This window comes from Macaca nemestrina, chromosome 4, assembly GCF_043159975.1.
Source record: "Macaca nemestrina isolate mMacNem1 chromosome 4, mMacNem.hap1, whole genome shotgun sequence".
Classification (NCBI taxonomy): Eukaryota; Metazoa; Chordata; class Mammalia; order Primates; family Cercopithecidae; genus Macaca; species Macaca nemestrina.
The window spans coordinates 59,967,933-59,980,112 of NC_092128.1; the positions used below are offsets into that span (position 1 = coordinate 59,967,933).

Genomic DNA, 12,180 nt, shown 5'->3' on the forward strand with positions numbered 1-12,180 from the left:
CTTTCTAATCTTTCAAGTGGCGGCTTTGACGTCTTATCCTCTTAAAATAAAAAATTTAAAACCCTCTCTTCTACCCTAGACTAGGTCAAATATTCTCTTATGTTTTCCCCTAAAACTCTTGGCTTACCATGCTAATAACATTCATGAATACATAAAACTGAGTAATTTAATTTTTAACTCTTCAAACTTAGGCTCCAAAAGGACTAGAAATGTTAAATATTATTCACCATTGTAGTGGTGGATCTTGATATAATGCCTGACATATCAGAGACATTCAAATTTTTTTGAAAGAATGAGTGGTTTCTGTGTTGAAATGAGTATTCTTTTTGCTCTCTTGAAAAAATAAAGTTGTTGCTTTGAATGTGGTTAGACATGGCCCTAAGATATGAACATTAACTTTTTGGAATGTTTTTCTCTTGAAATTATTGATTTAATAGAATTGTATGGCTCTGCCTCTGTCAAAATAGAACAAGTCATACTTGCATTAACAAACAATGTCAAAACTCAGTGACTTGAAATAATGATTTATTTCTTGCTCACTGCTATAGTCTAAATATTTATGTACCCCAAATTGTATATGTTGAAACCTAATCCCCAAAGCAAGAGTATTTGGAGTTGGAGCCTTGGGAGGTATTTAGGTCATGAGGGCGGAGCCTTCATGAATGGCCTTAGTGCCTTTACAAAAGAGGCTCCAGGGTGATTCTTTGCCCCTATTACCAGGTGAAGACACAGCAAGAAGCCTTCTTTTACGAGGAAGTGACCTTACCAGACATCAAATCCGCCTGCGCCCTGATTTTGGGGTCCCCAGCTTCCAGAACTGTGAGGATTAGATGTTTGCTCTTTATAAATCTACCAGGTTTTGGTGGGTTTTTTTTTTATAGCAACCAGAATGGATTAAGACATATTATACGTGAATACAATTACATGGAGAGTATTCTTAGAATGAGGAGGACAGAATGCTGATGATAGAGTATTGGAGAATAATTAAAAAGTACATAAGAAATTATGTGTATTTAAGTGTAATTACATCAGAAATGCGTTTATATACAGTTATGTGAACAAAAGTAAATAATTGGGTGTTTCATAATATTTGCATATCCAACCTATTGCCATTAATGAAATTCTTCTATAAAACTAAGTAATTTATCTTTTGCATTATTTAACTATTTTCTCAAAAGAAGTGATTATTTATTTAAATTTCCAGTGATCATCTAGAATAAACCCATATAAAAGGATATAGTCTTTTTATGTATATGCATTAGTGAAAATGGAAATCTTTCTCACAGGAGGCTTTGATGACAGTTTGTAAATTGCTTGCAAGTTACTATATTTATTTCAGGTTTTATGTTTTAGATTAGTGCTAGTCAAATTCTAAAACCTTTTTTATTTTTTGAAATATTTCTTTATTACCAGTTTTTTCCAGATATTTGTGGACTTGTCTTCCTAACTGATGTGCTAGTATTCTCTAGATTATTTCTCACAGGTAAAGACAAAGTCTTACTTTCAGAATTTTATTGTTAATGCTTTTAACTACTGAGAATGCAGATTATAGCATTGTGTTAAATGACAATATGAATCATCTCCTACTATTGCTCAACTCTTTTCTAGTTTAGCCTTGACTTTCTTCTTCTGTAGGCAATATTCTCAAGGCAGGACCAATTCTGCTAATGAGTAGAATAGGCAGATTGATAGATAGCTGATAGAATGTAAGTGATTTCAAATTTCTCCACAAACTGGTCCCAGTGTCTCACATTCCCACATTAGCTATACTTCTAAAAATTAGCTATTTGGGCACTTTTACAAAGTTAACTCATTAAATAAATGTGTTTGTTTGGTTTCTCTATGTTATTGGTTTCTCTATGTTACTACCCTCTTTTCACTTTTTATTTCTCAGAATTTTAAAGAACAGTGTCACATTGTTGAGCTATTTTAAAGCTGTAAATAGAAAGGAAAGGAAGAGAGAGGCTTCAGTCACAGGCCAAAAGCTATTAGCACAGCTGAAATCAATCACTGTCTTTCTTGTTCCATAGGAATTACTACTCAAGGGACAGTCAGAAAGGGTCAAGGAAAGCTATTTTTCTTCCCATGATTTGGAAATACATCTTCTTTCCTATGATGAAAGCGATGTGGTGTGTGTGTGTGTGTGTATGTGTGTGTATATATATACACACATATATATATACACATATATATACACACACATATATTTATACACACACACAGAATTATATTGTATCAATTTATATATATATATATATATATATTCCTCATTCTTACTCCTGATTTCATTCACTTATTTCAGCATCTTCCAATAATTCATCTCTCTAATCGATAAAAAGTAAATGGTGGTAGAAGCCACTCTATTCCACTGAAATTATTACCACACTGCTTGGGTAAGATTATATGTCTCCTGAATTGAACTGAGGACTTCCTGAGTAGAGTGATTCTGTTCTTTTTAAAAACTTTCATAGTACCTGGCACATCAAGGCCTTCAATAAGACTTATTAGAGTAATGAATGGACATATGAATTGATGAGAATACTTTAAAACATTATATAGTTGTAAAAGAGATTTCTGAAAGTCATAGAAAATCTGTTCTTTTGAGTGGTTTTAAAGATTTAAAATCGATTTCCCAATAAACAGATGGTTCAAAATACTCAGATAAATTCACAAGATTGTTGTGAGTAATCAATAAGGTAATAATTAATAAAAATAAACAAGCAACAGAAATAAATAAATTTTAAATAATAAATGTTTTAATATAGGTTAACAAAGTATTTATCTGTGAAAGATACTACATGCTCAATAAATGAACTGCCCTTAAAAAAAGTGTTTTCCAAGATCTCAACAAATAAGCCATGATATGCCAACTATAAAGTACAGATAATCTGCTGACCAATTCCATCAAGCAAATCACATCCACATTAATCCAAGTAGACCATAAGGGAGGCACCAAAAATATCACATGGGAAGATTAATCACACTTTCCGGGAGGCTTTTGTGTATAAAGGTTAATTTGAGGTCTTCTTTTTTGAAGGGACACCACAGTAGCTTCAGAATTATATGACTGATGAGTTTCTGACTGAATCAATCCACCTTGGATCTGCTATGTTATTTTATTTGTTTTTATTCCTCTGTCCAGTTACTTCTTTAACATGACTATATTTAGTTTTAACTGTCCTCATTTCATCAACTCTGGGGCCCTTAAACACGGTTGAAACTATCTTTGTAAACAAATGCAAAAAGTATTTATGAACATGCTCTTTCGCTTTTCTTCAAAGGCATAAAAAACCCTTATGGTGCAGACTAGTATTAGATCTCTAAGAGAAAAATGCAAAGGAATCACATGAAAGATAATATTTAGTTAAAAATTCAGTTTTGTTTAGGACACCAAAGGATTCCAAAACCTTAAGCTAATTCACCCTCAATCAGTGATTTAGTCATTCTTATATAAATAGTTGTAGACAGATAAGAATAAAAATGATTCTGTTTTTGCTAACATTTGCTTGAAATTTTTGCAGAGAAATCCCAAGTTGTTCATTTATATCCTTTTGAATACTCCTGACCATAAATTTTCTTGCATTTTATTCTCTTATTAGGCAATGGGCATGCAGAGCACAATACTTGGGCATTATTGGACTGATAAGTATCTGTAAAACATTTTCTTTCCTTGATGAAATCTGCAATTTGCCTATAGCCTGATTTCCTTAAGGCTTTTGCCTATTGACTCATCTTTGACAACCAGCCAAAAGGAATTTCAAGACAAACACAAAGTGAAGAGTCACAGTCAGCTTTTTCTACACTCTTGGGAAAGACTTTCTGGGTATGAAGTTATTCTTGATTTCATTTAGCTAAAATCCATAGAAAACTGTATGGAACAGGCAATTTGGGGGTTTGGGGTTATAAATTTTTTGAAACCCATTACATCTTCCTAAGGCTGTAATTTCTTTTAGGACCTACCCTTTCTGTACTTCCTTCTCCCTCCCACTGGATTCCAAGAGTCTTCTTTCTTTCCTACTTCTCAAATAACAAACTATGGAAGTCAGGCCACTTACCTGGAAGATCCTTCTGAACAGAAAACATGTTTAATTTTAATTTTAACTTTTTTTTTTTTTTTTTATACAGGGTCTTGCTCTGTCACCTAGGTTGGAATGTAGTGGCACACTCATAGCTCACTGCAGCCTTGACCTCCTGGGCTCCAGTGATCCTCCCACCTCAGCCTCCCTAGTAGCTGGGACTACACCACGACCGGCTAATTTTTATACTTTTTGTAGAGATGGGGTTACCCAGCCATGTTGCCCAGGATGGTCACGAACTCCTGGGCTCAAGTGGTCTACCTGCCTTGGCCTCCCAAAGTGCTGGAATTAAAACAGCGAGCACCATGCCCATGCTGACATAGTCTTAAAAAAGATTTAAAATATTTTTTAAACGTTTATCTCCTCCAGAGTCCCTAAGGCATAGGAGATCCTTAAAACATATTCACTGGCTATCTGACTGCATTCCTAACTAAAGGTCCATATCAGTGAGAAAATAAATGAATGCATGAGCATATTTATTGCTATAGATAATTTCCTACTTTGCCCTCTCTTATATTATTGCCTGTGATTTTAAGAAAACAGTCACAGTAATTAGCTATTTGCTTATTCTTCACTGTATTTTAAATTTTAAAAAATATTCTTAACGGTATTTTAATTTATAACTTAATAATACTTGCTAATTTAAATGCTTTAAATTGACGACTAGGTAAAAAAAAAAAAAAAGTTACCAAAACACTGGGGATTTGGTCTAGGTCCTGCTGCTCACCACACAGAAAGCCAATCACTGAGACAATGAGTATTGCCAGGGAAGAAGGCTTTAACTGGGTGCTGTGGCTGAGAAGATGGGAGGTCAGTCTCAAATCCGTCTCCCTCACTGACTAAAATTAGAGGTTTATATAGCAGGGAAGACATGAATCCATGTGTGAGAAAATGGAAATTAGAGATTGACAAGGCAGAGAAATTGGTCAACAGGCAGCAGGTGGTACAGTCATGTTGAGTGAGGAGTCTGGCCTCTCTTTGTCTAGGTGCAGTGATCTGGTAAGTTTCAGCTCCGTGATATAATCTGGGAGGACTGATGGCTGGTTTCCTGAGAAGGTAACTCAGGTAAGACCAGTGTAACTCTCAAGTTTTAAGACTGGGAGGATTAATTTCTATGTTTACTCCAAGAAATTATAAACATCATTCTATGGAACAATTGGTCTAGTTTCAAAACTAGTACGCTCTCATAAATATTTGAAACCAACATTGTTTTCTTTTTCTCTCTTTTTTTCTCATTTCCTTTGTACTTTGGAAATATTATGCTGAAAGAAAACACAATTTGTTTAAGTAAAGGAAATATTTTTCATAGAGAGTAGAGTACAGTTTCTTATGATTCTTCATCTGCTTCTATAAGACTTTCAAGAAAGAACATCCAGAAATTGTAAGCCTTAAACAATTGAGGAATGCTTTATTTCGCTTTCTGTCTCATAGAAGGTCTACAAATTCCATTATAAGAAGAAGGAATGAAATAATAGGTAATTGATATGGTTTGGCTCTGTGTCCCCACTGAAATCTCATCTTGAGCTCTCATAATCCCCACCTGTTGTGGGAGGGACCCAGTGGGAGATGATTGAATCATGGGGGCAGGTCTTTCCTATTCTCTTCTTGTGATAGTGAATGGGTCTCATGAGATCTGATGGTGGTTTTAAAAACAGGAGTTTCTCTGCACAACCTCTCTCTTCGCCTGCTGCCATCCATGTAAGATGTGACTTAGTCCTCCTTGCCTTCCACCATGATTGTGAGGCCTCCCCAGCCATGTGGAACTGTAAGTCTAATAAACCTCTTTCTTTTGTAAATTGCCCAGTCTCAGGTATGTCTTTATTAGCACCATGAAAATGGACTAATACAGTAAATTGGCACCAGTAGAGTGGGGCGTGGCTGAAAAGATGCCCAAAAATGTGGAAATAAATTTGGAACTGGGTAATAGGCAGTGGTTGGAACAGTTCGGAGGGTTCAGAAAAAGAGAGGAAAATGTGGGAAAATTTGGAACTTCCTAGAGACTTGGTGAATGGCTTTGACAAAAATGCTGATAGTGATATGAACAATAAGGTCCAGACTGAGGTGGTCTCAGATGGAGATGATGAACTTGTTGGCAACTGGAACAAAGGTGACTCATGTTATGTCTTAGCAAAGAAACTGGTGACAATTTGTGCCTGCCCTAGGGATTTGTGGGACTTTCAACTTGGGAGAGCTGATTTAGGGAATTTGGTGGAAAAAATTTCTAAGCAGCAATGCATTCAAGAGGTGACTTGGGTGCTCGTAAAGGCAGTAAGTTTCAAAAGGGAAACAAAGCATAAAAGTTTGGAGAATTTGCTACCTGACAATGCAACAGAAAAGAAAATCCCATTTTCTGGGGAGAAATTCAAGCCAGCTGCAAAAATTTGCATGAGTAATGAGGAGCGAAACATTAATCCTTAAGACAATGGGGGAAATGTCTCTGCGTTGTGTACAGCCTAGGGACTTGGTGCTCTGCATGCCTGCTGTTCCAGCCATGGCTGAAAGGGGCCAATGTGGAGCTCGGGCTGTGGTTTCAGAGGGTGTAAGCCTCAAGCTTTGGCAACTTCCACGTGGTATTGAGCCTGCGAGTGCACAGAAGTCAAGAATTGAGGTTTGGGAACCTCTGCCTAGATTTCAGAAGAACCAGGAAAATGCCTAAATGCTCAGGTAGAAGTTTACTATAGGGGTGGGGTCCTCATGGAGAATCTCTGCTAAGGCAGTGCAGAAGGGCAAGGTGGAGTGGGAGGCCTCACACAGAGTCCCTACTGGGGCAGTGCCTAGTAGAGCTGTAGGAAGAGGGCCACTATCCTCCTGACCCAAGAATGGTAGACCCACTGACAGCTTGCACCATGGGCCTGGAAAAGCCACAGACACTCAACATCTGCTTGGGAAGGCAGCTGGGAGGGAGGCTGTACCCTGCAAAGCCACATGGCTGGAACTGTCCAAGACTTTGAGATCCTACCTTTTGCATTAGCATGACCTGGATGTGAGACATGGAGTCAAAGGAAATCATTTTGGAGCTTTAAGATTTTACTGCCCTGCTGTATTTCATACTTGCAGGGGGCCTGTAGCCCTTTGTTTTGGTCAATTTCTCCCATCTGGAATGGCTGTGTTTACTCAATGCCTGTACCCCTATTGTATCTATCTAGAAAGTAACTAAGCTGCTTTTGATTTTACAGGCTCATAGGCGGAAGGGACTTGCCTTATCTCATATGAAATTTTGGACTGTGGACTTTTGAGTTAATGCTGAAACGAGTTGAGACTTTGGAGGACTGTTGGGAAGGCATGATTGGCTTTGAAACGTGAAGATATGAGATTTGGGAGGGGCCAGAGATGAAATCATATGGTTTGGCTCTGTGTCCCTACCCAAATCTCATCTTGTAGCTCCCATAATTCCCATGTGTTGTGTGAGGGACCCAATGAGAGGTGATTGAATCATGAGGGTGGGTCTTTCCCATGCTGTTCTTGTGATAGTGTTTGGGTCTCATGAAATCTGATGTTTTTAAAAACAGGAGTTTCTCTGCATAGGCTCTGTCTTTGCCTGCCTCCATCCATGTAAGATGTGACTTGGTCCTTCTTGCCTTCGGCAATGATTGTGTGACCTCCCTAGCTACGTAGAACTGTAAGTCCAATAAACCTCTTTCTTTTGTAAATTGCCCAGTCTCAGGTATGTCTTTATCAGCAATGTGAAAATGGACTAATACAGTAAATATACTTGTCAGGGTTACACATTTTAAAATATGAAACCTGGAGGATATAATGTTAAGTGAAATAAGCAAGGCCCAAAAGGCAAATACCACATTATCTTACTCATATGTAGAATCTGAAAAAGTTGATGTCATATAAGCAGAGGGTAGAATGGTGTTACCAGGGTCTGCGGCAGTTGAGGAAAGGGGTCTGGGAAGATGCTGGTCGAAGGATATAAAAGTACAGTTAGATGGGAGGAGTAAGTTCAAGAGCTCTATTGTACAATATAGTGATACTATTATGTATCACAATATGGTGATTAGTAATATATAGAATTCTTGAAAAATGCTAAGAGAGTGGATAAGTGTTCTTACTACAAAAATTACAACTACGTGAATGAATTTGTATATTAATTAGCTGGATTTACTCATTCCACAATGTATATACACCTTGAAACAGTTGTACAGGATAAACACATATGATTTTATCTGACAATTTGTAAAAATTGACAAAAGTGATAAAAGAAATAAATAAAATAGAACTATAAGAACTATGCTATAAGGAGAATGAACAAAATGGAAGTAAAGATATTGTGAAGTAAGGTATTAAAATTAATGGTATAAATATCTGAGAAAAGCCTGGAAGTTTATGAAATATGCAGAAAAATAGAAGCTTGAAATTTTATGCCTAGGAGATAGAGATTATGTAAAAGTACATATAAATGTTTTTATATCATGGATTGAAAATCTGGATTTTTTCTCAAATAAATCATTAAATTTAGGGCCAAGACAAAATTAGAATCCATGTTTTCCTACTTCACGTCTAGTGGAAGATCACTTTAAAAAGATCTTTCAGGCCATTAACATAAGCTCTCTGATCACAGAGATTTTGCCACCTTCATTGTGGTATCTCTAGAGTCCAGAACTAGACCTGACTCCTGTATTGGGCACTCAGCTAATGTTAGTAAGATACATGAATGGGCACTAAATACATTGATTCATTAAGACCTAATTTTTGACAGGTTTGTGATAAAGCTCACATGTTAAATAAGGTCCGGGGTATGAAAGCCCTATAATATGTGATGTTATTTTCCTTAAATACGTGTAAAAGTTTAGTAACTAGCTTGAAACATGTTAGGTACTGATATTTTAATGTTTGAGATATGAAAATGACAGTTTCTTGTTTCAATTTAAAAATCACTGATATAACTTTAACAACAAATAATTCTAAGAATGTGAAGACAATAATAGTGCTGTATCATTTTAGGAAAATAATCTATAATAATCTCTGATAATGACCAAAGGGTCGTTTTATTTGATTAGGCTGGGTAGTTTAGCATACGAATCATCCCGAGAGCTTGTTAAAATAGAGATTTCTGAATCCCTACCAATTGAGATTCTGCCCTAGAAAATCAAGTGTAATTCCTTGACCTGGCATTCAGGCCCCTCATATCAGGTCTTGGCTTTCCTATCCAGCACCATCTCCTCACCAGCCTGCTCTGTCCCCTTCTCTCCCAATCATACATTTTTGCATTCTTAAGTCTCCTAATTCTATCTGAAATGCCATGCCAGTTTGTCAAATTAATAGACGTATAAGCCCTTTCTTCATAAATTTCTTGTTTTATTTATTATCCATCTCCCCCACTAGCTAGTAAAACCCTCCGTGGCAGTACCATTGCACTTGCATTTACCAAGACCATGGTACATTTTCCTGCTAAATAGAATGTGACCAATAATTATTTGTAATATGCATAATTGAATGGCATTTGTCTACTTTGTTTAGTATAAAGCCAAATAATATAAACATGAAACAGAAATACATATTCTATGCAGAGGAACTGCAGAGAGTATATTTTTCTACAAGGATGAGTGGTAGTTTTGGGAGAGGTGTTATTGAATTAGTGACAAGTCAGGTTTGAGTTTATGACTGAAGGCTAGGGATTTTGTCCAGAAGCAATTACTCACTAAGGTTCTTAGTTTTAGCTTTCTCTCATTCTTATTCTTAAATTGGTAAATGTCATATTTTTTCATTAGCTACCCAACTATTAATGTTTGTTACTATTTACCCCTTATCATTGTACAAAACCTCATTTTCATTTTCTTAAGTGGTAATTCTCTCTGTTCACTTGTTTCTTTAACACAACTAGTTTACTGTGATGAGTCTTCTTCTCTTTCATAATGAACTCCTATTCGTTGTCCATAATTATCCTGGAATCTGTGCTCAGTATAAGAGGGAGATGTCTTTTGGAAGCATCCCACAACCTCTGACTTGCGATTTGTAACATTTGCTTAGTGACACAAAAGGAAACAAACAAAAGGACATTTTTGAATAACCCCAGAAACTTTCCCCATTAACATCTAATTTTAGATTATATCAGTTCCTGCTATTGGAAGTCTTGGAGGCTGCCAGTTCACACAGTGTTTTCAAATTTATAGGACAAGGCAATGAGAACATATGGGACCAAAGTTCTGTTTTTCATATTCTCCATTTTAACCTTTCCCTTTGAAATTTAATCAACATGAAAGGAAATAAACACTTTTTGTCTTCCTTGTACAATGGGAGTGACATCCTCCTCCATTTCCCCAGTGATAGTCAGATTCCAGATACCTGCCTTTAATGGCAAAATTTAAATCATGCTGACTCCTATGAGCAACTTGGTAAGTATTTTTACCAAGCACAGGACAGCCAAATGGCTAAATACTTCTCTAAGGCTAATCATAGGATTCACAATTCAACTTTAGAGTACAACAGCTGTGTCAAAAAAAAGAACTGTTTGACATTTCACCTGCAATGTAACCCAGAAGAAAAAATTAATTACACACAGAAGATTGAAATTCGCAGAGCATTGTTTAGATATCAAAAACTGGGATTTGCATTTCAGAATATTTTCTGAACAATTACGAGGATGTTAAGTTGGAAAGGGAAGTTGACAGAGAATTGTAAGAAGCCCACTAATTTTTCTGAGCCGTTTCTCTTGCTTCCTGGGAGAAAAAGAAAGAAGGACTTCTGAAAATCTATATATCTCAAAAAGTTGACTCATTTCTTTGATTTGTTAAAAAAAAAAAGCAAAAATCATTAAATATCTATTGCTCCATTCTGATTATGTGTGAAATGGTATTGTCTAGATATTTACTCCCTATAGTGTTTACACTTAATGGTTCTACATTTTATTGACATCAAAATTAAAAACAAAGGTTTTCATTCTTTAATCTTAGAGGGGAAAAACTATGCTAAATGTAAGAGAAGGAAGTTTTACCTTTCTATGATTCTATTCTTTTAGTGAGTAATCTCTTTTGAGTCTCTGTTTGTTTTTTGTTTTTTTTTTCCAATGAAGACTTGATCAATTTACATCAATTCCTAGTTCAATAAGTCTTAAGGCAGATACAATTATTGTTTTCCTCAATTATTTGTTGAGATACTTTCATTCTATCCAAATGTTTTGTCACTGGTCACATTCTCTTTCCAAATAATTTCAGCAATTAGATTATTGCATCGTTTAAGAAACTTTTCTTCCCTATATAATGTAAAATACATAGACATTATTTTAAGTAGCAATTGTTCTTATTTATTGAGACCACTTGTGTATAAGTTACTATGCTAAGAACTTTGGATACGCTATCCTCAACTTAGAGTTTTCTCATATACAAAGGGGATAATAGAGGTATTTTCCTCATTATTTTGTTGTGTGAAATAAAGAAAACATTTTGAATGGTACTGACTAGTAATTTCTATGCATTAAATATTACTTAAAATTACACATCAATATATTACTTAATAGAGTTGTCCTATGAGGTAGGTAATTCTTAACATTTAAATACTGAGGAAATTGAAGCTAAGCAGTTTAAGTAACTTGCTCAATTTTACGAAGTAAGTAGAGGAGCCAAAATTAGAAATCATGTCTCTCTAACTCCAAAGTCCAAGTTTGTAATCTGTGTCTCCTTTTGCTTTAGTATTCTCCACCCCACATACCATCTCCTAGCATATGTACAACATGAATGTGAGGAAGACACTACATCTTCACACATGAAGCACTTGTCTGAAGCACATCCCATCCACACATGGGATGTTTCATTCCATTTTGTGATTAGTGGATGCCGCTCCTCTTTTCAAGTCTCACTTGTTTCAGGTTTGTTGCTTTCTGACTCTCCTGCTCCATTCTCCTTACTATTGTGTCTTTCATCTGCAAGCTTAGAGGAAGAAGGATACTCTTTTAAAGTAAAGCCATTCGGTCTCTCATAGTGAAAACCAGAAAGTTTTCCCGCTACAGCTTCATAGGCATAGCACAGTGCTTGCTTCATGTAGTCTCAAAACCCCTTCTTAATTTAGTTTGCAATTTTAAGAGAGGTTGGGAATACCTCAAATGGCTCTTAAAAGATTTATATCTTTTTAAGAATTCTTTAAGCTACTGTGTAAATTTATA

The 12,180-nt window shown here is 35.9% G+C and overlaps 1 long non-coding RNA gene across 2 annotated transcripts; it reads left to right on the plus strand.

Moving 5' to 3' along the window:
• Positions 1-5,774: 5,774 nt before the first annotated feature.
• Positions 5,775-11,762, plus strand: LOC139362781 (uncharacterized). 2 transcript variants are annotated; one of them, XR_011622090.1, is made up of 3 exons: positions 5,775-5,841; positions 7,586-7,695; positions 11,711-11,762. It is a non-coding gene; the product is annotated as an uncharacterized lncRNA (long non-coding RNA). The 2 variants fall into 2 exon arrangements; XR_011622091.1 differs by having other exon boundaries at positions 5,781-5,841; positions 7,602-7,695.
• The last annotated feature ends 418 nt before the right edge of the window (positions 11,763-12,180 follow it).